Here is a 27,589-nt window from a genome sequence, read left to right as displayed (position 1 = left end):
TGTCTCAGCACTCACCATTAGTCCTGGGCGCCGCTCCATTCGCCCGCAGTGCCACATTACTGTCTCCTCTCCTGCTCCACATGCTGCTGATTACTATCGGAGCGATGGGAGGAGACATCAGCTTCACTAGTGGGCGTTCCTTCTCCCTGCGCTGCGATTGGACAGCGCTACAGCCAGGAAGAAGGAACGCCCACTAGTGAAGCTGATGTCTCCTCCCATCGCTCCGATAGTAATCAGCAGCATGTGGAGCAGGAGAGGAGACAGTAATGGAGCACTGCGGGCGAACGGAGCGGCGCCCAGGACTAATGGTGAGTGCTGAGACATCGCTGGGCGCCACTCTGTGTGGCCTGATAGTGAAAGTCAGTCTTTAACACAATACAGGAGGCAGGTGCCGTCAGCAGAATCGCATTGCCGGCACCCTGCCGCTGACAGGGAGCTGCGATCAGAGGCAGTTAACCCCTTAGGTGCCGCACCTGAGGGGTTAACTGCTGATCTGCCAGTACCAGCCTCCTGTATAAAGGGGTAATTTATCATTGGTGGTGCAGTGTGCCCCCCCCCCTCAACCCCCCATCCCATTAAAATCATTGGTGGCACAGTGCGCCAGCCCCTCTCAACCCCCCCAGTATTAAAATCATTGGTGGCAGTGGCCACAGGGACCTCTCCCCTCCCCCTCATTGGTGGTGCAGAGGCAGCTTCTGATTGGAGCCCCAGCTGTGTAAGCCTGGGGCTCCGATCAGTTACCATGGCAGCCAGGACGCTACAGAAGCCCTGGTAACATCCCTGATGCTGTGTGCACAAGGCACAGGGCAGCAGGGACAGTGTGAAGTCCTATTCACCCTGATAGAGCTGAATAGGACAAGGGATGAAAGATCCCAGGTTCTCGCCCCTAAGGCTACTTTCACACTTGCGTTCAGAACGGATCCGTCTGCATTATATTGTAAAAATTTATTTATTTTTATGCGGCCCACATAAACTTAAATTTTGTTTTTTTTGGCCCATGTTAGCCTTTGAGTTTGACATGCTTGATATACAGTATACCTCTACATTGTGTAGGGGTTATACTGTTTATTGTACAGCATGGCACAGAGGTTATATTGTCGGGCATGGTGCAACCTCCATACATTTTATGTACAGTATACAGTAATCCGCCTTGTCATCTATGCTTTGAATCAGGTTTTATGTTACTTGATTTTTGTACATTTACTTGTGTGTGCTAGTTGAGACCTGCTGTGATTGGGTTTTAGTTAGCTATTAAATGCTAACATGACAGTTTTTTGGTTTTGCACATTATTGATGATTGTATTAAATGACTACTCTTCTAAGGGTATTGCCTTCCTTTATACTGCAGTTCTCCTCTACCACTCTGCCTGCATTTAGCAGTTTAAGCAGTAATTTATGATTTTCTTTTGCTCTCAATAAATCTTGTGTTAAGCATAAAAAAATTAAAATAGATACTGTATATATATGGTGAGACGGTTGCAAGTACTCTTTTAATATGATTTCATCAAGCAGTTTTGACGGGGGGGGGGGGGGGGGGGTTGACACTCAAAGCGTAGGAGAAAGGAGCTCAGTTGGAACCAGAGCACTGGTGAAATACAGGTCCTTCTAAAAAAAAATTTGCATATTGTGATAAAGTTCATTATTTTCTGTAATGTACTGATAAACATTAGACTTTCATATATTTTAGATTCATTACACACCAACTGAAGTAGTTCAAGCCTTTTATTGTTTTAATATTGATGATTTTGGCATACAGCTCATGAAAACCCAAAATTCCTATCTACAAAAATTAGCATATCATGAAAAGGTTCTCTAAACGAGCTATTAACCTAATCATCTGAATCAACTAATTAACTCTAAACACCTGCAAAAGATTCCTGAGGCTTTTAAAAACTCCCAGCCTGGTTCATTACTCAAAACCGCAATCATGGGTAAGACTGCCGACCTGACTGCTGTCCAGAAGGCCATCATTGACACCCTCAAGCAAGAGGGTAAGACACAGAAAGAAATTTCTGACCGAATAGGCTGTTCCCAGAGTGCTGTGTCAAGGCACCTCAGTGGGAAGTCTGTGGGAAGGAAAAAGTGTGGCAGAAAACGCTGCACGAGAACGAGAAGAGGTGACCGGACCCTGAGGAAGATTGTGGAGAAGGACCGATTCCAGAACTTGGGGGACCTGCAGAAGCAGTGGACTGAGTCTGGAGTAGAAACATCCAGAGCCACCGTGTACAGGCGTGTGCAGGAAATGGGCTACAGGTGCCGCATTCCCCAGGTCAAGCCACTTTTGAACCAGAAACAGCGGCAGAAGCGCCTGACCTGGGCTACAGAGAAGTAGCACTGGACTGTTGCTCAGTGGTCCAAAGTACTTTTTTCGGATGAAAGCAAATTTTGCATGTCATTCGGAAATCAAGGTGCCAGAGTCTGGAGGAAGACTGGGGAGAGGGAAATGCCAAAATGCCTGAAGTCCAGTGTCAAGTACCCACAGTCAGTGATGGTCTGGGGTGCCATGTCAGCTGCTGGTGTTGGTCCACTGTGTTTTATCAAGGGCAGGGTTATGCTTCCATCTGCTGAAAAGCTTTATGGAGATGAAGATTTCATTTTTCAGCACGACCTGGCACCTGCTCACAGTGCCAAAACCACAGGTAAATGGTTTACTGACCATGGTATTACTGTGCTCAATTGGCCTGCCAACTCTCCTAACCTGAACCCCATAGAGAATCTGTGGGATATTGGGAAGAGAAAGTTGAGAGACGCAAGACCCAACACTCTGGATGAGCTTAAGGCCGCTATCGAAGCATCCTGGGCCTCCATAACACCTCAGCAGTGCCACAGGCTGATTGCCTCCATGCCACGCCGCTTTGAAGCAGTCATTTCTGCAAAAGGATTCCCGACCAAGTATTGAGTGCATAACTGAACATAATTATTTTAAGGTTGACTTTTTTTTGTATTAAAAACACTTTTCTTTTATTGGTCGGATGAAATATGCTAATTTTTTGAGATAGGAAATTGTCATGGTCTTACCTTCTTGCTGTTCTCCTTCGTTTGACATGTGCTGGCGGCCATCTTGGTTTCTGGGTTTCTTGTAGCCTCCCACCCTGCGGCTTCTCCTTCCCACTGGGAGGAGCTGGATGCCTAGCTCATATATATATAGGAGGTCTGTGGCTTCAGTTCCTTGCTTGGTCCTCCTGTGTTCACATGCTTCTAAGACTACTGCTGCTTCTGGTTCCTGATCCTGGCTTCGTCTGACTACCCTGCTGGTTCCTGATCCTGGCTTCGTCTGACTACCCTGCTGGTTCCTGATCCAGGCTTCGTCTGACTACCCTTCTGGTTCCTGACCTCTGGCTTCGCAAGACCCTGCTTCGGTTTAGCCATCCGTTTGGACTTTTGCCTTACAGCTTGTTTTTCAATAAAGCCTTCTTATTTCCACTTATCTCTTGTTGTACGTCTGGTTCATGGTTCCATGACATTAGGACCAAGCCATGAATTCTGACGGTACAGGGCCATCCTCGCTACCTACGCTGGTTGCCAGACTTGATCAGCAGGATCACCTGTTGGGTCGGTTCGCTGTGGCGTTGCAAACCCTGCTTGAACGCATGGCTCATTTAGCTTCCGTTGCCGATGGGTCGGTTGTCGCTCCTGGGCCCGCTCCTACTGCCGCTCCGGTTGTTGCGCCAGAGTCTACCCCGACACCTGTTGCTGCGCCTGCGGTGTTTCGGGGTATGACCGGTTCTGCCCCCCTTCCACAGCGCTTTGGGGGAGAGCCAACTCAGTGCCGAGGTTTCCTTAACCAGGTGGGCATTTATTTCGAGTTGCTGCCACATGCCTTTCCTACTGAGAGATCAAAGGTGGGCTTCTTGATCTCGCTGCTCTCGGACAAGGCCTTGGCCTGGGCCAGCCCTTTATGGGAGAACAACAATCCGGTGGTTGCCGAGTTTTCTGGTTTTGCTTCTCTTCGGAAGGTATTCGATGTGCCGGCTCGTGCTGCCTCTGCTGCGAAGCTCCTTATGTCCATCAGACAGGGTTCACGATCCGTAGCTGAATACACCATTGAGTTTCGTACCCTGGCAGCAGAGGTGGGCTGGAATAATGAGGCTCTGGTCGCTGCTTTCTCTCATGGTCTCTCGGATGCCTTGAAGGATGAGGTTGCAGCTAAGGACCTACCAGTGGAGCTCGAGTCTCTTATTTCTTTCCTGATTTTGATTGACACCAGACTCAGGGAGAGACCTTCCTTTAAGGAAAGCCTGCGGAGGCCTTCTAACAGATTGGCGCCTACGTTTGCTGTCCCACCCGTGCCTCCCTCTCCTCCCACGCCTCCTGGGGATGACTTGTCTGGGGGTGAACCCATGCAGCTGGGGTTTGCTCGCCTGTCCGAGGGGGAGAGGGCACTCCGGAGACGCGAGGGCCGATGCATGTACTGTGGTCTTGGTGGGCATTTTCGGTTGGCATGCCCGAACCGTCCGGGAAACGCTCGCACCTGTGATCCTGTCGGGGGCAGATCTTGGGTGGAGTCTCCTCGTCCCCGGTTTCCCGTGTTGACAAACCACTGATTACTGTTGTCCTCTCCTGGGTCGGGGGCTCGGTGACGACCCAGGCGTTGGTGGACTCTGGTGCTGGTGGTTTGTTCATTGATAGTGTGTTCGCTGCCGCCAATTCCATTCCTCTGCAGCCTCGAGGTTCCCCACTGGCTCTTGAGGCGATAGACGGCAGACCCCTTCTGCCGCCACACGTGACTCATGAGACCCTTCCAGTGGGGATGGCCATTGGTGCCGTTCACAGAGAGTCGGTCTGTCTCCAGGTTATTTAGTCTCCACACTACTCGGTGGTCTTGGGGTACCCCTGGCTCCAGAAGCATAATCCGACTTTCGATTGGAGATCGGCCGAGATCCTCTCGTGGTCACCGCAGTGTGGGGCTAGTTGCATCCATGGGCCTGTCAAGTTGCTGTGTACTTCCTCGGACTCTCTGTTGCCTCCTGAATACGAGGAGTACCGGGATGTATTCGATAAGGTGCGTGCGGTTGCCCTACCTCCGCACCGCCCATACGATTGTGCCATAGAGTTACAATCTGGTGCCGTTCCTCCTCGTGGCAAAGTCTATCCACTGTCGGTAGCGGAGAATGAGGCCATGGAGGAGTACGTGAGGGAGGCGCTTTCACGCGGACACATTCGCAAATCCTCGTCCCCGGCAGGGGCTGGATTTTTCTTTGTGAAAAAGAAGGGCGGTGAGTTGAGGCCTTGCATCGATTACAGGGGTCTCAATCGCATCACGATCAAGAACGCTTACCCGATACCCTTGATTTCCTAGCTGTTCGATCGCCTCAAAGGGGCCACGGTCTTTACCAAACTCGACCTGAGGGCGGCATATAACCTGGTAAGGATCAAGGCGGGCGATGAGTGGAAGACCGCGTTTAACACCAGGACCGGTCATTATGAATCCTTGGTTATGCCCTTTGGGTTGTGCAATGCGCCCGCAGTCTTCCAGGAATTCATCAACTATGTTTTCCGTGACCTGTTGCAGCAGTGTGTGGTGGTCTATTTGGATGACATCTTGGTATATTCTGAATCCATGGAGGCCCACATTCTGGATGTCAGACGAGTGTTGCAACGGTTACGAGAGAACAAGCTGTTCGGTAAGCTTGAGAAATGCGAATTTCACCGATCCCAGGTAACCTTCTTAGGTTACATCATTTCCGCTGAGGGGTTCTCCATGGATCCTGAGAAGGTTTCGGCTGTCTTACAGTGGCCCCAGCCCAGTGGTCTTCGTGCCCTGCAGCGCTTTTTGGGCTTCGCCAATTATTATCGGAAGTTCATCAGGGACTTTTCCATGCTAGCCAAGCCTCTCACGGATCTGACCAGGAAGGGCAGTAATCCCCAGGTCTGGCCGCTCGAGGCCATCCGAGCTTTTGAGGCTCTAAAGTCCGCCTTTGTGTCGGCTCCGATTCTGTCGCATCCCAACCCTGGGTTGCCTTTTGTCCTCGAGGTGGACGCGTCTGAGACGGGAGTAGGCGCCCTTCTGTCTCAGCGTAGAACACCAGAGGGCCCTCTGCTGCCTTGTGGGTTTTACTCCTGGAAACTGTCTTCCGCGGAGTGCAACTATCAGATTGGTGACAGGGAGTTATTGGCCATCGTGCAGGCCCTTAAAGAATGGAGGCACTTGCTCGAGGGCTCGTGGTTCCGGTTCTCATCCTGACGGACCACAAGAATCTGACCTACCTCTCTGAGGCCAAGAGATTGACACCACGTCAGGCCAGATGGGCTCTGTTCTTGTCACGTTTTAATTACGTGGTCTCCTACCTACCCGGTTCCAAGAACATCAGAGCGGATGCCTTATCACGGCAGTACTCCGAGCTGTCCGGGGAGGAGTCGATTCCGACTTCGGTCATACCTCCGAATCAGATCCTGGCCGCCATTCGCACCAGCCTGACCTCTCCCCTGGGTGAGCAGATTTTGGCGGCTCAATCTGGTGCTCCCTCTGGGAGACCCAACGGCAGATGTTTTGTGCCTGAGGAGTTGCGCACTCGGTTGTTGCGAACCTACCATAACTCCAAGGCCGCGGGGCATCCTGGAAAGAATCAGCTGTCCTGGGCTGTTTCACGTCTGTTCTGGTGGCCTTCTCTACGTTCCGACATCGCCGCATATGTAGCGGCATGCTCCGTTTGTGCCCAGAGTAAGTCCCCTCGGCACCGTCCGTTGGGCCTTTTGCAACCCATAGCCACCGGGGAGCGTCCATGGTCACACCTGGGGATGGATTTCATTGTGGACCTCCCTGCATCCCGAGGCCATACGGTCATTCTCATGATTGTGGATCGGTTTTCCAAAATGTGCCACTGTGTTCCTCTCAAGAAGTTACCCTCTGCACAAGAGTTGGCCACGATTTTTGCCAGGGAGGTCTTCCGGTTGCACGGTTTGCCCAAGGAGATTGTGTCGGATCGGGGGAGTCAGTTTGTGTCCAGGTTCTGGCGCTCCTTTTGCTCCCAGTTGGGGATTCATCTCTCTTTCTCCTCGGCCTACCACCCTCAGTCCAATGGGGCCGCAGAACGATCCAATCAGGCCTTGGAGCAATTCCTTCGTTGCTATGTCTCCGATCACCAAGACAATTGGGTTGACCTCCTGCCTTGGGCTGAGTTTGCCAGGAACACGGCGGTGAACTCTTCCTCTGGGACGTCTCCCTTCATGGCCAATTATGGGTTCCAACCTGCCGTGTTACCGGAGGTATTCTCTCCCCAGGATATTCCGGCTGTGGAGGATCACCTTTCCGTCCTACGTGCTTCTTGGGTACAGATCCAGAGGTCCCTTGAGGTCTCTGCGCAGCGCCAGAGACTCCAGGCTGATCGCAGACGAGCGCCCGCTCCTTCCTACCAGGTCGGAGACCGCGTATGGTTGTCCACCCGCAACCTCAACCTTCGAGTGCCCACTCCCAAGCTGGCGCCTCGCTTTGTTGGTCCCTTCCGAGTGCTTCGCAGGGTAAACCCGGTAGCCTATGCCCTTGCGCTTCCTCCTGGCATGCGGATCTCCAACGTGTTTCATGTCTCCCTGTTGAAGCCACTGGTGTGTAATCGTTTCACTTCCTCGGTTCCTCGGCCTCGTCCGGTCCAAGTGGGCAATCGTGAGGAGTATGAGGTGAGCAATATCCTGGACTCACGCCTGGTCCGCGGTCGGGTGCAGTTTTTGGTCCATTGGCGTGGTTATGGTCCAGAGGAGCGTTCCTGGGTTCCCTCCGCAGATGTCCATGCTCCTGCCTTGCTCCAAGCCTTCCACGCACGCTTCCCTCAGAAACCGTTCTTTACTCCGCGGAGGAGGGGCCCTTGAGGGGGAGGTACTGTCATGGTCTTACCTTCTTGCTGTTCTCCTTCGTTTGACATGTGCTGGCGGCCATCTTGGTTTCTGGGTTTCTTGTAGCCTCCCACCCTGCGGCTTCTCCTTCCCACTGGGAGGAGCTGGATGCCTAGCTCATATACAGGTCCTTCTCAAAAAATTAGCATATTGTGATAAAGTTCATTATTTTCTGTAATGTACTGATAAACATTAGACTTTCATATATTTTAGATTCATTACACACAACTGAAGTAGTTCAAGCCTTTTATTGTTTTAATATTGATGATTTTGGCATACAGCTCATGAAAACCCAAATTTCCTATTTCAAAAAATTAGCATATTTCATCCGACCAATAAAAGAAAAGTGTTTTTAATACAAAAAAAGTCAACCTTCAAATAATTATGTTCAGTTATGCACTCAATACTTGGTCGGGAATCCTTTTGCAGAAATCACTGCTTCAATGCGGCGTGGCATGGAGGCAATCAGCCTGTGGCACTGCTGAGGTGTTATGGAGGCCCAGGATACTTCGATAGCGGCCTTAAGCTCATCCAGAGTGTTGGGTCTTGCGTCTCTCAACTTTCTCTTCCCAATATCCCACAGATTCTCTATGGGGTTCAGGTCAGGAGAGTTGGCAGGCCAATTGAGCACAGTAATACCATGGTCAGTAAACCATTTACCAGTGGTTTTGGCACTGTGAGCAGGTGCCAGGTCGTGCTGAAAAATGAAATCTTCATCTCCATAAAGCTTTTCAGCAGATGGAAGCATGAAGTGCTCCAAAATCTCCTGATAGCTAGCTGCATTGACCCTGCCCTTGATAAAACACAGTGGACCAACACCAGCAGCTGACATGGCACCCCAGACCATCACTGACTGTGGGTACTTGACACTGGACTTCAGGCATTTTGGCATTTCCCTCTCCCCAGTCTTCCTCCAGATTCTGGCACCTTGATTTCCGAATGACATGCAACAGTCCAGTGCTGCTTCTCTGTAGCCCAGGTCAGGCGCTTCTGCCGCTGTTTCTGGTTCAAAAGTGGCTTGACCTGGGGAATGCGGCACCTGTAGCCCATTTCCTGCACACGCCTGTACACGGTGGCTCTGGATGTTTCTACTCCAGACTCAGTCCACTGCTTCCGCAGGTCCCCCAAGGTCTGGAATCGGTCCTTCTCCACAATCTTCCTCAGGGTCCGGTCACCTCTTCTCGTTGTGCAGCGTTTTCTGCCACACTTTTTCCTTCCCACAGACTTCCCACTGAGGTGCCTTGATACAGCACTCTGGGAACAGCCTATTCGTTCAGAAATTTCTTTGTGTCTTACCCCCTTGCTTGAGGGTGTCAATGATGGCCTTCTGGACAGCAGTCAGGTCGGCAGTCTTACCCATGATTGCGGTTTGAGTAATGAACAAGGCTGGGAGTTTTTAAAAGCCTCAGGAATCTTTTGCAGGTGTTTAGAGTTAATTAGTTGATTCAGATGATTAGGTTAATAGCTCGTTTAGAGAACCTTTTCATGATATGCTAATTTTTTTAGATAGGAATTTGGGGTTTTCATGAGCTGTATGCCAAAATCATCAATATTAAAACAATAAAAGGCTTGAACTACTTCAGTTGGTGTGTAATGAATCTAAAATATATGAAAGTCTAATGTTTATCAGTACATTACAGAAAATAATGAACTTTATCACAATATGCTAATTTTTTAGAAGGACCTGTATATAGGAGGTCTGTGGCTTCAGTTCCTTGCTTGGTCCTCCTGTGTTCACATGCTTCTAAGACTGCTGCTGCTTCTGGTTCCTGATCCTGGCTTCGTCTGACTACCCTGCTGGTTCCTGATCCTGGCTTCGTCTGACTACCCTGCTGGTTCCTGATCCTGGCTTCGTCTGACTACCCTGCTGGTTCCTGATCCAGGCTTCGTCTGACTACCCTTCTGGTTCCTGACCTCTGGCTTCGCAAGACCCTGCTTCGGTTTAGCCATCCGTTTGGACTTTTGCCTTACAGCTTGTTTTTCAATAAAGCCTTCTTATTTCCACTTATCTCTTGTTGTACGTCTGGTTCATGGTTCCATGACAGAAATTCGGGTTTTCATGAGATGTATGCCAAAATCATCAATATTAAAACAATAAAAGGCTTGAACTACTTCAGTTGTGTGTAATGAATCTAAAATAATGAAAGTCTAATGTTTATCAGCACATTACAGAAAGTAATAAACTATCACAATATGCTAATTTTTTTTAGAAGGACCTGTATGTCTTTTTTTTTTTTTTTTACCCCTGCACCCTGCCTGGCCATATGAAAGGGGGTCCCTGATAACTCCTCTAAAGGGGATCTCCAGACTTTTGTACTGAAAAAAATATCTTTTGTCCACAAGATTGGAGATTTGGGGATTTAAAAAAAAAAATAAAACAAGCAAGAGAACCCCTTTAATTTTGTAAAACTAATGGTAGCCTGAGATAACTATCTGTTATTACCTGACGATGTCAGCATATAAAGGTTGTAATTTCCAAGCCAAAACTCATTCAGACGACTGCCAAATCCATTCTTGTATGAGTTCCAGTCCCGGAAAAAGTCAACAGAGCCATCCTAGCGCCTCTAGAAAACCTGAACACCACAGAGAGGGCGTGCCTGAGATAAAAAAAATAAAATAAAGAAATTGCCATAATGGCTGTGCATCATTGTAGAGTTATAACTGTGAAGGAACAGGTATTTTTTTTTTTAGCTCCCCTAAAGTCTTTTTCAGCCATATTATTCCCCTCTTCAGCTGCACAGCTACATGCATTTCACTCAGAAGCAGGGGGCATTTCCCTTCTGTGAGGTCTGTCAGCACTGTACTGCTGTGACATCCTTTCTCTTACTTCCTACTATGCTCTGGAGCTCACAGATAAGAAGGAGGAAATCACATTATAGACACACAGGAGGCTCCTATAAAAGCTGTGTAGAGACAGTGCTTCTATCAGGCTCAGCAGCTCAGCATCCTCTGAGTCTCTGTTACCAGGGACAGATCTTGCCTGACAACAGGCACTGGACTGCAAATTAGGTGGAAGTGAGACCCCTAGTGGTCATGACATTACAGCTTTTTTTCAGTGGGTGCAGGTATATTTTTTAAATTAAATTATTTAGAAATTTTCTAGTTTCACCATTCTCTAGTAAATGAAATATAATAACTGTACAGAAAGCATACTAACTCTTTAAAGGGGATGTCCAGGATTAGAAGAGCATGGTTACTTCTTTCCAAAAACAGCACAACACCGGTGCACAGGTTGTGTGTGGTATTGCAGCTCAGCCCCATTCGCTTGAAAGGAGCTGAGGTGGACTACCAGACAACAGAGGTTGTGCTGTTTTTGGAATAAAGCAGCCATGCTTTTCTAATCTTGGACATCCCCTTTAATTATGAAATATACTTACAATCCAGCCGCCCCCATCAGTATGCATATCACACAGAACCTTTAGCGGCTTCTGGCTCTTTGGGTATATTGTGCACCAGTCACTTAGCGCTTTTTAAAAATTTTTTTATTTAACATCTTTATTGGTATATAAAACAGATATACAAAAAACATTAGAGTACAACTCAATATAATTAGTACCATTTGACCCCTCCCCCCACACCAACCCCACGATATGTCCACCCCTTACTCCCACCCCCACCCCACCAACATCCCTCAGAAGGAGATAAGGAGAAGGAGAAGAGAAAAGAAAAAAAAAGATTTTTTTTTTTTTTAAAATTCCAAATACAATCAGATCAGATCTTCCAACCATCCCAAATCTTAATCCATTTCTCAAATACATCTCTCTGCCTATAAAGAATCCGTTCATAGTTTTTAACCTTATTAGGCCTCATGCACACGACCGTTGTGTGCACCCGTGGCCGTTGTTCCGTTTTCCGTGATTTTCTGCGGATCCTTGACTTTCAATGGGTCCGTTGAAAACTCGGAAAATGCACCGTTTGTCATCCGCCTCCGTGATCCGTGTATCCTGTCCGTCCAAAAAATATGACCTGTCCTATTTTTTTGACGGACAACGGTTCACGGACCCATTCAAGTCAATGGGTCCGTGAAAAAACACGGATGCACACAAGATTGGCATCCGTGTCCGTGATCCGTGGCCGTAGGTTACTTTCATACAGACGGATCCGAAGATCCGTCTGCATAAAAGCTTTTTCAGAGCTGAGTTTTCACTTTGTGAAAACTCAGATCCGACAGTATATTCTAACACAGAGTCGTTCCCATAGTGATGGGGACGCTTCTAGTTAGAATATACTATGAACTGTGTACATGACTGCCCCCTGCTGCCTGGCAGCACCCGATCTCTTACAGGGGCTGTGATCCGAACAATTAACCCTCATGTGCCGCACCTGAAGGGGTTAACTGTGCGTATCATACCCCCCTGTAAGAGATCCGGGGCTGCCAGGCAGCAGGCCCCCCTCCCTCTCCAGTTTTAATTTCATTGGTGGCACAGTGTGCGGCCCCCCCTCCCTCCCTCTATTGTATTAATATCATTGGTGGCACAGTGTGTGGCCGCCCCCCGGCCCCCCCTCCCTCTCCCTATTGTATTTATATCATTGGTGGCACAGTGTGCAGTCTCCCCTCTCCCCCCACCATCATTGGTAGCAGCGGAGAGTTCCGATCGGAGTCCCAGTTTATTCGCTGGGGCTCCGATCGGTAACCATGGCAACCAGGACGCTACTGCAGTCCTGGTTGCCATGGTTACTTAGCAATATGAGAAGCATCATACTTACCTGCTGGCTGCTGCGCTGTCTGTGACCGGCCGGGAGCTCCTACTGGTAAGTGACAGATCATTAAGCAATGCGCCGCACAGACCTGTCACTTACCAGTAGGAGGAGCTCCCGACCGGTCACAGACAGCGCAGCAGCCAGCAGGTAAGTATGATGCTTCTAATATTGCTAAGTAACCATGGCAACCAGGACTGCAGTAGCGTCCTGGTTGCCATGGTTACCGATCGGAGCCCCAGCGGTTAAACTGGGACTCCGATCGGAACTCTCCGTTGCCACCAATGATGGGGGGGGGGGAGGGGAGGCCGCACACTGTGCCACCAATGATATAAATACAATGGAGGGAGGGGGGCCGGGGGGGGGCGCACACTGTGCCACCAATGATATAAATACAATAGAGGGAGGGAGGGAGGGGGGGCCGCACACTGGCCACCAATGATAATACAATAGAGGGAGGGAGGGGGGCCGGGGGGGCGCACACTGTGCCACCAATGATATAAATACAATAGAGGGAGGGAGGGGGGGCCGCATACTGGCCACCAATGATAATACAATAGAGGGAGGGGGGGGGCTGGGGGGGGGGGGCGCACACTGTGCCACCAATGATATAAATACAATAGAGGGAGGGTGTAATGACCGGTGTCACGCACAGGGAGGAAAACAGGGAAAGCCCTGCCTAAGGGAGAGGGAAAGGTGGTGACCCCTAACTCACCTTGCGGCTGGCACCTGACTGCCCTGACGTCCCTAGACGGGTTCCTCACGTGCGGCGATCACGTGCCTAAACCCTGGCTTTCCCTGAAATGAGCCCTAGATAGTGAACAGGCCGGTGGGATCGCTAGTCCTCGCCACTGCACTAAGAGGGAAACACCAGGGAGAGGACAGACAAACACAAACACCCAGGTGGACGACAACAACTGTCCACAAAGGTCCAACAGGGATCCGGAGGGTAGCGTTCTGAATCAACAGTCAGAGAATGCAGCAACACAGCTCCAGTGGGTCAGGATAGATGTCCAGGCAGGAAGCTCTATCTCTGGCCACCAGAGAAGTGTGAGAGAGGAATATAAGGAGGTTTGGGAGTGCTGGACAAGGAACAGCTGAGGAGAAGGAGCTACAGATCCCTGAGTGAGCCAAAAGGGTTTGCAAAGCAAACCCAGAAAGCTACCATAAGGAAAACAGCCCTATCTTAAATAGAGCGTGCAGACAACCGCTGCGACTTCCTGACCCCGGGTATAACTGAGTCAGGCGTGGTTCTCGATACCCTCGTGACAGTACCCCCCTCTCTACGAGGGGCCTCCGGACACTCAGGACCAGGTCTCTCAGGATGAGAGGCATGAAAAACCCGAACAAACCTGTCTGCGTTTACCTTAGACGCAGGAACCCACATTCTTTCCTCGGGACCGTAACCTCTCCAATGCACCAGATATTGAAGAGAGCGGCGGACCCGACGAGAATTAACAATTTTGGATATCTGAAATTCTAGATTACCATCCACGACAACAGGAGGGGGTGGCAGCGGGTGATGGTTCTAGAGGTGGAACATATTTTTTGAGTAACGACTTATGAAAGACATTATGAATTTTAAAAGTCTGAGGTAACTCCAGGCGAAAAGCCACGGGGTTGATGATGGCTACAATTTTGTAAGGGCCAATAAACCTAGGAACCAGTTTCCAAGAGGGAACCTTCAATTTAATATTCCTAGTAGACAACCACACATAGTCATTCACTCCTAGGTCCGGACCTGGCGACCGTCTCTTATCAGCCATGCATTTGTATTTACCTCCCATATTTTTCAAGTTAGCTTGCACCTTCTGCCATACCGATGAAAGAGATGACGAAAAACGTTCCTCTTCGGGAACCCCAGAAGACCCCCCCTCTTTGAAAGTACAGAATTGGGGATGAAAACCATATGCACCAAGAAATGGTGACTTGCCAGTGGATTCCTGACGACGATTATTTATGGCAAACTCAGCTAACGGTAAATATGATGACCACAACTCTTGGTTTTCAGACACAAAACATCTTAGATATGTCTCAAGGTTTTGGTTGGTTCACTCAGTCTGTCCATTCGACTGAGGATGGAAAGCTGAGGAAAAGGACAAGTGTACCCCCAAACGGGAACAAAAAGCTTTCCAAAATTTAGAAATAAACTGGGTACCCCGATCCGAAACAACATCGGAGGGGACCCCGTGAAGCTTCACGATTTCATTGCCGAATACCTGAGCAAGAGTCTTAGCATTAGGTAGTGCGGGTAACGCAATGAAGTGTACCATTTTGCTAAACCTGTCCACTACTACCAAAATCACTGTTTTACCCGCAGACAAAGGTAAGTCAGTGATAAAATCCATTGACAGATGTGTCCACGGTCTATTGGGAATGAAGAGTGGTAATAGAGACCCTGCAGGACGTGTATGTGAAACTTTTGCGCGCGCACAGGTAGAACAAGAAGACACAAAATCCAATACATTCTGACGCAACCTTGGCCACCAAAAACGACGAGACAATAGCTCCAAGGTTGCTTTACTACCCGGGTGCCCAGCAAGTGCCGTATTATGATGTTCCTTTAATAATTCAAAACGTAGGTTCAACGGTACAAACAATTTCTCTGAGGGGCAAGAGACCTTGCTATATTACTTCCTGGCAGCAGCCATGTTTCTTCATTCTTCAGTCAGGTGTGGATCCATGCACATCAACAGGTATGGGTGCCAATCAACAGGTAAGGGTGCGTTTTTGTGTGTGTCAAACAAAGGTGTCAGTTAATGGAAAGATTTGTTTGAGGATAAAATGGAGCTTCTGTGCAAAATGGAATACTGTCCAGCGTCTATTAGCAGGCCCAGAACACAAAAGCCTTCTTATCTGTTTCTGACGGTATGGTCATATAAACTCCAAAAGTACCGATCTATACCCTCTGTCGCAACTTGGGGGAAAGAAGCGGCCACCGACGTAGCTATGCCTTTTAAGGTTTTTGCTTTTTGGCCTCTGCAATGTAGGTGCAGATCAATTTATCGTCTGCAACTCATCACCTATCATGAAATAACATACCTTTTATTGATTTTTGTAGCTGGCAGAATGAGAATGCACCTGTTATCCAATCAAAGTTCTGTGGTATTATGGAATGTACTCAGCACCTCTGCAATTGCTCTACCTGCTCCAGGAATCCAAAAGCAGGTTCTCATCCAGAAATTCATTGTAGCTCTAAACAATAGTGCTCAGAGACTAGAATACATCCATGCTGACTACTGTGGCAGCAATCCTAACCCTTCCCAGCATTTCTTATCCATTGAAATGACAACACTGTTTAACTGCAAAAAAAAATGGCTGCCTCCAGAAAATCAATATGGCAGCCTCCATGAAAATTTCAATAGATGGAACACTGAGCGTGTCACAACGGAACCCTCCAACATCCATGGATGATGACATCACAATGGACCCTTGCTGTTTTCCTTCCTGGCAGCAGCCATGTTTCTTCATTCTTCAGTCAGGTGTGGATCCATGCACATCAACAGGTATGGGTGCCAATCAACAGGTAAGGGTGCGTTTTTGTGTGTGTCAAACAAAAGTGTCAGTTAATGGAAAGATTTGTTTGAGGAAAAAATGGAGCTTGTTTGCAAAATGGAATACTGTCCAGCATCTATTAGCAGGCCCAGAATACAAAAGCTTTCTTATCTGTTTCTGACGGTATGGTCATATAAACTGCAAGAGTACCGATCTATACCCTCTGTCGCAAATTTGTGTTAAGAAGCGGACACTGACGGAGCTATGCCTTTTCATGTTTTTACTTTTTGGCCACTGCAATGTAGATGCAGATCAGTTTATCATCTGCAACTCACCACCTATCATGAGATACCATACCTTTTATGGATTTTTGTAGCTGGCAGAATGAGAATGTGCCTGTTATCCAATCAAAGTTCTGTGCTATTATGGAATGTACTCAGCACCTCTGCAATTGCTCTACCTGCTCCAGGAATCCAAAAGCAGGTTCTCACCCAGAATTTCATTGTAGCTCTAAACAATAGTGCTCAGAGACAAGAATACATCCATGCTGACTACTGTGGCTGCAATCCTAACCCTTCCCAGCATTTCTTATCCATTGAAATGACAGCACTGTAACTGCAAAACAAAATGGCTGCCTCCAGAAAATCATTATAACTGCCTCCATGAAAATTTCAATAGATGGAACACTGAGCGTGTCACAACGGAACCCTTCAGCATCCAGGGATGATGACATCACAATGGACCCTTGATGTTTTCCTTCCTGGCAGCAGCCATGTTTCTTCATTCTTTAGTCAGGTGTGGATCCATGCACATCAACAGGTATGGGTGCCAATCAACAGGTAAGGGTGCGTTTTTGTGAGTGTCAAACAAAGAAGTCAGGTAATGGAAAGATTTGTTTGAGAAAAAAATAGAGCTTGTGTGCAAAATGGAATACTGTCCAGCGTCTATTAGCAGGCCCAGAACACAAAAGCCTTCTTATCTGTTTCTGACGGTATAGTCATATAAACTCCAAGAGTACCGTTCTATACCCTCTGTCGCAATTTGGGGGACAGAAGCGGCCACTGACGGAGCTATGCCTTTTCTTGTTTTTACTTTTTGGCCACTGCAATGTAGGTGCAGATCAGTTTATCATCTGCAACTCACCACCTATCATGAGATACCATACCTTTTATGGATTTTTGTAGCTGGCAGAATGAGAATGTGCCTGGTATCCAATCAAAGTTCTGTGCTATTATGGAATATACTTAGCACCTCTGAAATTGCTCTACCTGCTCCAGGAATACAAAAGCAGGTTCCAACCCAGAATTTCATTGTAGCTATAAGCAATTGTTTTCAGAGACTAGAATTCGTCCATGCTGACTACTGTGGCTGCAATCCTAACCCTTCACAGCATTTCTTATCCATTGTACTGCAAGCTCTGTTTAACTGCAACGGCAGCAGCCATGTTTCCTTATTCTTCAGTCAGGTGTGGATCCATGTACATCAACAGGTATGGGAGCCAATCAACAGGTAAGGGTGCGTTTTTGTGTGTGTCAAATAAAGGTGTCAGTTAATGGAAAGATTTGTTTGAAGATAAAATAGAACTTGTGTGCAAAATGGAATACTGTCCAGCGTCTATTAGCAGGCCCAGAACACAAAAGCCTTCTTATCTGTTTCTGACGGTATGGTCATATAAACTCCAAGAGTACCGATCTATACCCTCTGTCGCAATTTGGGGGACAGAAGCGGCCACCGACGGAGCTATGCCTTTTCTTGTTTTTACTTTTTGGCCACTGCAATGTAGGTGCAGATCAGTTTATCATCTGCAACTCACCACCTATCATGAGATACCATACCTTTTATGGATTTTTGTAGCTGGCAGAATGAGAATGTGCCTGTTATCCAATCAAAGTTCTGTGCTATTATGGAATGTACTTAGCACCTCTGCAATTGCTCTACCTGCTCCAGGAATCCAAAAGCAGGTTCTCACCCAGAATTTCATTGTAGCTCTAAACAAAAGTGCTCAGAGACTAGTATACATCCATGCTGACTACTGTGGCTGCAATCCTAACCCTTCCCAGCATTTCTTATCCATTGAAATGACAGCACTGTTTAACTGCAAAACAAAATGGCTGCCTCCAGAAAATCAATATGGCAGCCTCCATGAAAATTTCAATAGAATAAACACTGAGCGTGTCACAACGGAACCCTTCAGCATCCATGGATGATGACATCACAATGGACCCTTGCTGTTTTTCTTCCTGGCAGCAGCCATTTTTCTTCATTCTTCAGTCAGGTGTGGATCCATGCACATCAACCGGTATGGGTGCCAATCAACAGGTAAGGGTGCGTTTTTGTGTGTGTCAAACAAAGGTGTCAGTTAATGGAAAGATTTGTTTGAGGAAAAAATGGAGCTTGTGTGCAAAATGGAATACTGTCCAGCGTCTATTAGCAGGCCCAGAAGACAAAAGCCTTCTTATTTTCTTCTGAATGGTATGGTCATATAAACTCCAAGAGTACCGATCTATACCCTCTGTCGCAACTTTGCGTTAAGAAGCGGCCACCGACGGAGCTATGCCTTTTCTTGTTTTTACTTTTTAGCCACTGCAATGTAGGTGCAGATCAGATTATCATCTGCAACTCATCACCTATCATGAGAAACCATACCTTTTATGGATTTTTGTAGCTGGCAGAATGAGAATGTGCCTGTTATCCAATCAAAGTTCTGTGCTATTATGGAATGTACTTAGCACCTCTGCAATTGCTCTACCTGCTCCAGGAATCCAAAAGCAGGTACCAACCCAGAATTTCATTGAAGCTATAAGTAATTGTTTTCAGAGACTAGAATTCGTCCATGCTGACTATTGTGGCTGCAATTCTAACCCTTCATAGCATTTCTTATCCATTGTACTGCAAGCTCTGTTTAACTGCAACGGCAGCAGCCATGTTTCTTCATTCTTCAGTCAGGTGTGGATCCATGTACATCAACAGGTATGGGTGCCAATCAGCAGGTAAGGGTGCGTTTTTGTGTGTGTCAAACAAAGGTGTCAGTTAATGGAAAGATTTGTTTGAGGATAAAATAGAGCTTGTGTGCAAAATGGAATACTGTCCAGCGTCTATTAGCAGGCCCAGAACACAAAAGCCTTCTTATCTGTTTCTGACGGTATGGTCATATAAACTCCAAGAGTACCGATCTATACCCTCTGTCGCAACTTTGGGTTAAGAAGCGGCCACCGACGGAGCTATGCCTTTTCTTGTTTTTACTTTTTGGCCACTGCAATGTAGGTGCAGATCCGTTTATCATCTGCAACTCACCACCTATCATAAGATACCATACCTTTTATGGATTTTTGTAGCTGGCAGAATGAGAATGTGCCTGTTATCCAATCAAAGTTCTGTGCTATTATGGAATGTACTTAGCACCTCTGCAATTTCTCTACCTGCTCCAGGAATCCAAAAGCAGGTTCCAACCCAGAATTTCATTGTAGCTATAATCAATTGTTTTCAGAGACTAGAATTCGTCCATGCTGACTACTGTGGCTGCAATCCTAACCCTTCACAGCATTTCTTATCCATTGTACTGCAAGCTCTGTTTAACTGCAATGGCAGCAACCATGTTTCTTCATTCTTCAGTCAGGTGTGGATCCATGTACATCAACAGGTATGGGTGCCAATCAACAGGTAAGGGTGCGTTTTTGTGTGTGTCAAACAAAGGTGTCAGTTAATGGAAAGATTTGTTTGAGGAAAAAATGGAGCTTTTGTGCAAAATGGAATACTGTCCAGCGTCTATTAGCAGGCCCAGAACACAAAAGCCTTCTTATCTGTTCCTGATGGTATGGTCATATAAACTCCAAGAGTACCGATCTATACCCTCTGTCGCAACTTGGGGGAAAGAAGCGGCCACCGACGGAGCTATGCCTTTAAAGGTTTTTGCTTTTTGGCCTCTGCAATGTAGGTGCAGATCAATTTATCGTCTGCAACTCACCACCTATCATGAAATACCATACATTTTATGGATTTTTGTAGCTGGCAGAATGAGAATGCACCTGTTATCCAATCAAAGTTCTGTGGTATTATGGAATGTACTTAGCACCTCTGCAATTGCTCTACCTGCTCCAGGAATCCAAAAGCAGGTTCCAACCCAGAATTTCATTGTAGCTATAAGCAATTGTTTTCAGAGACTAGAATTCGTCCATGCTGACTACTGTGGCTGCAATCCTAACCCTTCCCAGCATTTCTTATCCATTGAAATGACAGCACTGTTTAACTGCAAAACAAAATGGCTGCCTCCAGAAAATCAATATGGCAGCCTCCATGAAAATTTCAATAGATGGAACACTGAGAGTGTCACAACGGAACCGTTCAGCATCCATGGATGATGACATCACAATGGACCCTTGCTGTTTTCCTTCCTGGCAGCAGCCATGTTTCTTCATTCTTCAGTCAGGTGTGGATCCATGCACATCAACAGGTATGGGTGCCAATCAACAGGTAAGGGTGCGTTTTTGTGTGTGTCAAACAAAGGTGTCAGTTAATGGAAAGATTTGTTTGAGGAAAAAATTGAGCTTCTGTGCAAAATGGAATACTGTCCAGCATCTATTAGCAGGCCCAGAACACAAAAGCCTTCTTATCTGTTTCTGACGGTTTGGTCATATAAACTCCAAGAGTACCGATCTATACCCTCTGTCGCAACTTTGGGTTAACAAGCGGCCACCGACGGAGCTATGCCTTTTAAGGTTTTTGCTTTTTGGCCTCTGCAATGTAGGTGTAGATCAATTTATCGTCTGCAACTCACCACCTATCATAAAATACCATACATTTTATGGATTTTTGTAGCTGGCAGAATGAGACTGCACCTGTTATCCAATCAAAGTTCTGTGGTATTATGGAATGTACTTAGCACCTCTGCAATAGCTCTACCTGCTCCAGAAATCCAAAAGCAGGATCTCACCCAGAATTTCATTGTAGCTCTAAACAAAAGTGCTCAGAGACTAGAATACATCCATGCTGACTACTGTGGCTGCAATCCTAACCCTTCCCAGCCTTTCTTATCCATTGAAATGACAGCACTGTTTAACCACTTCAGCCCCGCTAGGTGAAACCCCCTTCATGACCAGGCCACTTTTTACACTTCGGCACTACACTCCTTTCACCGTTTATCGCTCGGTCATGCAACTTACCACCCAAATGAATTTTACCTCCTTTTCTTCTCACTAATGGAGCTTTCATTTGGTGGTATTTTATTGCTGCTGACATTTTTACTTTTTTTGTTATTAATCAAAATGTAAAGATTTTTTTGCAAAAAAATGACATTTTTCACTTTCAGCTGTGAAATTTAGCAAAAAAAACGACATCCATATATAACTTTTTCGCTAAATTTATAGTTCTACATGTCTTTGATAAAAAAAAATGTTTGGGCAAAAAAAAAATGGTTTGGGTAAAAGTTATAGCATTTACAAACTATGGTACAAAAATGTGAATTTCCGCTTTTTGAAACGGCTCTGATTTTCTGAGCACCTGTCATGTTTCCTGAGGTTCTACAATGCCCAAACAGTAGAAAACCCCCACAAATGACCCCATTTCGGAAAGTAGACACCCTAAGGTATTCGCTGATGGGCATAGTGAGTTCATAGAACTTTTTATTTTTTGTCACAAGTTAGCGGAAAATGATGATGATTTTTTTTTTTTTTTTTTTCTTACAAAGTCTCATATTCCACTAACTTGCGACAAAAAATAAAAAATTCTAGGAACTCACCATGCCCCTCACGGAATACCTTGGGGTGTCTTCTTTCCAAAATGGGGTCACTTGTGGCGTAGTTATACTGCCCTGGCAATTTAGGGGCCCATATGTGTGAGAAGTACTTTGCAATCAAAATGCTGTAAAAAATGACCGGTGAAATCCGAAAGGTGCACTTTGGAATATGCGCCCCTTTGCCCACCTTGGCATCAAAAAAGTGTCACACATCTGGTATCGCCGTACTCAGGAGAAGTTGGGGAATGTGTTTTGGGGTGTCATTTTACATATACCCATGCTGGGTGAGAGAAATATCTTGGCAAACGACAACTTTTCCCATTTTTTTATACAAAGTTGGCATTTGACCAAGATATTTTTCTCACCCAGCATGGGTATATGTAAAATGACACCCCAAAACACATTCCCCAACTTCTCCTGAGTACGGCGATACCAGATGTGTCACACTTTTTTGCTGCCAAGGTGGGCAAAGGGGCACATATTCCAAAGTGCACCTTTCGGATTTTGCAGGGCATTTTTTACACATTTTGATTGCAAGGTACTTCTCACACATTTGGGCCCCTAAATTGCCAGGGCAGTATAACTACGCCACAAGTGACCCCATTTTGGAAAGAAGACACCCTAAGGTATTCCGTGAGGGGCACTGCGAGTTCCTAGAATTTATTTATTTTTTGTCACAAGTTAGCGGAAAATGATGTGTTGTTTTTTTTTTTTTCTTACAAAGTCTCATATTCCACTAACTTGCGACAAAAAATAAAAAATTCTAGGAACTCACCATGCCCCTCACAGAACACCTTGGGGTGTCTTATTTCCAAAATGGGGTCACTTGTGGGGTAGTTATACTGCCCTGGCAATTTAGGGGCCCATATGTGTGAGAAGTACTTTGCAATCAAAATGTGTAAAAAATGGCCTGCAAAATCCGAAAGGTGCACTTTGGAATATGTGCCCCTTTGCCCACCTTGGCATCAAAAAAGTGTCACACATCTGGTATCGCCGTACTCAGGAGAAGTTGGGGAATGTGTTTTGGGGTGCCATTTTACATATAACCATGCTGGGTGAGAGAAATATGTTGGCAAAAGACAACTTTTCCCATTTTTTTATACAAAGTTGGCATTTGACCAAGATATTTCTCTCACCCAGCATGGGTATATGTAAAATGACACCCCAAAACACATTCCCCAACTTCTTCTGAGTACGGCGATACCAGATGTGTCACACTTTTTTGCAGCCTAGATGCGCAAAGGTGCCCAAATTCCTTTTAGGAGGGCATTTTTAGACATTTGGATCCCAGACTTCTTCTCACGCTTTAGGGCCCCTAAAAAGCCAGGGCAGTATAAATACCCCACATGTGACCCCACTTTGGAAAGAAGACACCCCAAGGTATCCAATGAGGGGCCTGGCAAGTTCATAGAAATTTTTTTTTTTCGCATAAGTTAGCGGAAATTGATTTTTTTTTGTTTTTTCTCACAAAGTCTCACTTTCCGCTAACTTAGGACAAAAATTTCAATCTTTCATGGACTCAATATGCCCCTCAGCAAATACCTTGGGGTGTCTTCTTTCCAAAATGGGGTCAGTTGTGGGGTGTTTGTACTGCCCTGGCATTTGAGGGTCTCCGCAATCATTACATGTATGGCCAGCATTAGGAGTTTCTGCTATTCTCCTTATATTGAGCATACAGGTAATGAGATTTTTTTTTCCGTTCAGCCTCTGGGCTGAAAGAAAAAAATGAACGGCACAGATTTCTTCATTCGCATCGATCAATGTGGATGAAAAAATCTCTGCCAAAAAAAAAAAATGGAGGGGAAAGGCGTCTGTCAGGACATAGGAGCTCCGCCCTACATCCATACCCACTTAGCTCGTATGCCCTGGCAAACCAGATTTCTCCATTCGCATCAATCGATGTGGATGAATAAATCATTGCCGGGATTTTTTTTTATATATATATATATATATATATATATATACAAAGTGCTTGCCAAAGCATAGGAACGCCGCCTCCTCCTCAGCTCGTATGCCTCGGCAAACATATCTGTCACTGCAGAGGAGAAAATCCCGTCTTGCAGCGCCGCATACACCGACTTGCGTGTAATCTGACAGCAGCGCAATACTTCTGTCAGAATGCACATCGGTGCTGCAGCTAGTAGATCGGTTGGTCCACCTGGAAGGTAAAAAGACAAAAAAAAAAAAAAAAAAAAAAAAACCAGGCCACAACGCAATAATTTTATTAACTTTGGAACAGAACATGTAACTTTAACTTTTGGAACTAAACATTAACCTGTTTGCTTACCTGTTTTTTTTTTTGTTTTTTTTTTGTTTTTTACCTTTATAGAACAAACCTCTCCTTCCCCATGGGTCAATGTGCAAAGCGCAAATCGCCCAAAGATGTGGCGAAGTGCGTTATGCACTTTGTCCCATGTGAAAGGAGACGTTTGCAGCAGCTGTGAGTGAATGGGCCCTAATAGCCCTGTGTGCCTATCCTGGTGAGATGTGATCCCTATGCTAGGTGTACCTGTGTGTGGTACTTTCGGAAACACTCCCCTAAGCATAGGGCAGGGTGGTCGGGACAGTCAGGACAGAAATAGCGGGTGTCACGCCTTATTCCACTCCTGCTACAGACACGACATTTTTTTCGGGGTGGCGGTCGGTTTGAGGTACCAGCAACGACACTGGGGAAGTGTCGCTCGTGTAGACGGCTAACTACACTGGTGGATGGGGCCACGGAACCTCCTGGATACAGGAGGTTCGCGATGATCTCTTCCTGAAATTTGAGGAAGGATCCAGTTCTCCCAGCCTTACTGTAGAGGAACAAAACTATTGTACAGAGCCAATTGAATTAAATATACAGACACCTTCTTATACCAGCGTCTGGTGCGTCGGGAAACTAAATACGGAGCCAACATCTGGTCATTGAAGTCGACCCCTCCCATGTGGAGGTTATAGTCGTGGACTGAGAGGGGCTTTTCAATGACACGGGTTGCTCGCTCAATTTGTATTGTCGTGTCTGCGTGAATGGAGGAGAGCATGTAAACGTCACGCTTGTCTCTCCATTTCACCGCGAGCAGTTCTTCGTTACACAGTGCGGCCCTCTGCCCCCTTGCAAGACGGGTGCTAACGAGCCGTTGGGGGAAGCCCGCGCGACTAGTTCGCGCGGTACCACAGGCGCCAATCCGTTCTAGAAACAAATGCCTAAAGAGGGCCACACTTGTGTAGAAATTGTCCACATAAAGATGGTACCCCTTGCCGAATAAGGGTGACACCAAGTCCCAAACTGTCTTCCCACTGCTCCCCAGGTAGTCAGGGCAACCGACCGGCTCCAGGGTCTGATCTTTTCCCTCATAGACCCGAAATTTGTGGGTATAGCCTGTGGCCCTTTCACAGAGCTTATACAATTTGACCCCATACCGGGCGCGCTTGCTTGGGATGTATTGTTTGAAGCCAAGGCGCCCGGTAAAATGTATCAGGGACTCGTCTATGCAGATGTTTTGCTCAGGGGTATACAAATCTGCAAATTTCTGGTTGAAATGGTCTATGAGGGGCCGAATTTTGTGGAGCCGGTCAAAAGCAGGGTGGCCCCTGGGACGGGAGGCGGTGTTGTCGCTAAAGTGCAGGAAACGCAGGATGACCTCAAATCGTGTCCTGGACATAGCAGCAGAGAACATGGGCATGTGATGAATCGGGTTCGTGGACCAATATGACCTCAATTCATGCTTTTTTGTCAGGCCCATGTTGAGGAGGAGGCCCAGAAAAGTTTTAAATTCGGAAACTTGGACTGGTTTCCACCGGAAAGGCTGGGCATAAAAGCTTTCCGGGTTAGCGGTGATAAATTGTGTGGCATACCTGTTTGTCTCTGCCACGACTAAGTCTAAAAGCTCCGCAGTCAAGAACAGCTCAAAAAATCCCAGGGCCGAATCGATCTGAGCTGTCTCAACCCGAACTCCAGACTGGGCGGTGAAAGGGAAAACTACGGGTGCGGCTGAAGTTGGGGACTGCCAATCAGGGTTTGCCAGCACCTCTGGGATTCTAGGGGCTCTACGGGCACGTCTTTGCGGTGGCTGCGACGGGGTCACTACTGCACGTGCCACCGTACCAGCTTCAACTGCCCTTCTGGTGCTCGCTACTTCACCAGGTTGTACGGCAGTGCTGGTACTAGGTCCAGGAAGGGCTGGGCTGCTGGTGTATGCCTCACCACGTAATCCGACAGCACCAGCCCCACTCTGCTGCTCTTGAAGCGGATCCTGCGCAACCTGCGGTCTAGCGACACGGGGCCGGGTACGCCTGGTGCTATCAGGGACCTCAGCCTCCTCGTCCGAACTTTGGGTCAGAGAGCCACTGCTTTCTACAGGTTCGTATTCTGACCCGCTGGATTCATCAGATGAGGGTTCCCACTCCTCATCCGACTGGGTCAGAAGCCTGTAGGCCTCTTCAGAAGAATACCCCCTGTTAGACATGTGGGCAACTAAATTTCGGGGTATTCCCTGAGACTACCCAAGAAAAAAAAAGCAAGCCTGTCTTACAAATGGGAGGCTAGCGAAGTACCGGAGGCTGCTGCGGTTGATAAAAAATATCAAAACTGATTTTTTTATCGCCGCAGTGCGTGTAAAGTGAATGTGCAGCGATCAAAAAAAAAAATTTTTTTTTGTCACTGCGGTGGGGCGGGCGTGGGTGTACGCACGTGTGGGCGACCGATCAGGCCTGATCGGGCAAACACTGCGTTTTGGGTGGAGGGCGAACTAAAGTGACACTAGTACAATTATAGATCTGACCGTGATCAGTTTTGATCACTTCCAGATACTATAAAAGTACAAATGCTGATTAGCGATACGCTAATCAGCGAATAACGGACTGCGGTGCGGTGGGCTGGGCGCTAACCGATCCCTAAACTACCTAACCAAGGGGCCTAAACTATACTGAAACCTAACGGTCAATACCAGTGAAAAAAAAAAGTGACAGTTTGCACTGATCACTTTTTTCCTTTCACTAGTGATTGACAGGGGGGGATAAAAGGGGTGATCAAAGGGTTAATTGGGGTGATCTGGGGGCTAAATGTGGTGTGGTGGGTACTCACAGTAATGATGTGCTCCTCTGCTGGAACCAACCGACCAAAAGAAGGAGCAGAGGAGCACAGCAGCCATATAACCCAGCCCTGCCAGCCAATGATCGTGGCCGGCAGGCTGCTGACGAAATACTCTGCAGTGAAATGCCGGCCCGCGATGCGCATGCGAGGGCCGGCTGTGACGTAATCTCGCGTCTCGCGAGAGGACGCGCCGATGCGTCCAGGAGGAACTAATCAACCACCTCCCGGACGCATCGGTGCGTACAGCGGTCGGGAGGTGGTTAACTGTAAAACAAAATGGCTGCCTCCAGAAAATCAATATGGCAGCCTCCAGGAAAATTTCAATAGATGGAACACTGAGCGTGTCACAATGGAACCCTTCAGCATCCATGGATGATGACATCACAATGGACCCTTGCTGTTTTCCTTCCTGGCAGCAGCAATGTTTCTTCATTCTTCAGTCAGGTGTGGATCCATGCACATCAACAGGTATGGGTGCCAATCAACAGGTAAGGGTGCGTTTTTGTGTGTGTCAAACAAAGGTGTCAGTTAATGGAAAGATTTGTTTGAGGAAAAAATTGAGCTTCTGTGCAAAATGGAATACTGTCCAGCATCTATTAGCAGGCCCAGAACACAAAAGCCTTCTTATCTGTTTCTAACGGTTTGGTCATATAAACTCCAAGAGTACCGATCTATACCCTCTGTCGCAACTTTGGGTTAAGAAGCGGCCACCGACGGAGCTATGCCTTTTCTAGTTTTTACTTTTTCGCCACTGCAATGTAGGT

The 27,589-nt window shown here is 47.0% G+C and overlaps 1 pseudogene; it reads right to left on the bottom strand.

The window, feature by feature from the left end:
• LOC122942114 overlaps positions 1-27,589 on the bottom strand; it is a 58,673-nt pseudogene that overhangs the window by 6,745 nt on the left and 24,339 nt on the right.

The sequence above is a fragment of the Bufo gargarizans genome, chromosome 6 (assembly GCF_014858855.1).
Source record: "Bufo gargarizans isolate SCDJY-AF-19 chromosome 6, ASM1485885v1, whole genome shotgun sequence".
NCBI lineage: Eukaryota > Metazoa > Chordata > Amphibia > Anura > Bufonidae > Bufo > Bufo gargarizans.
This window is presented reverse-complemented; position numbering and strand designations above follow the sequence as displayed.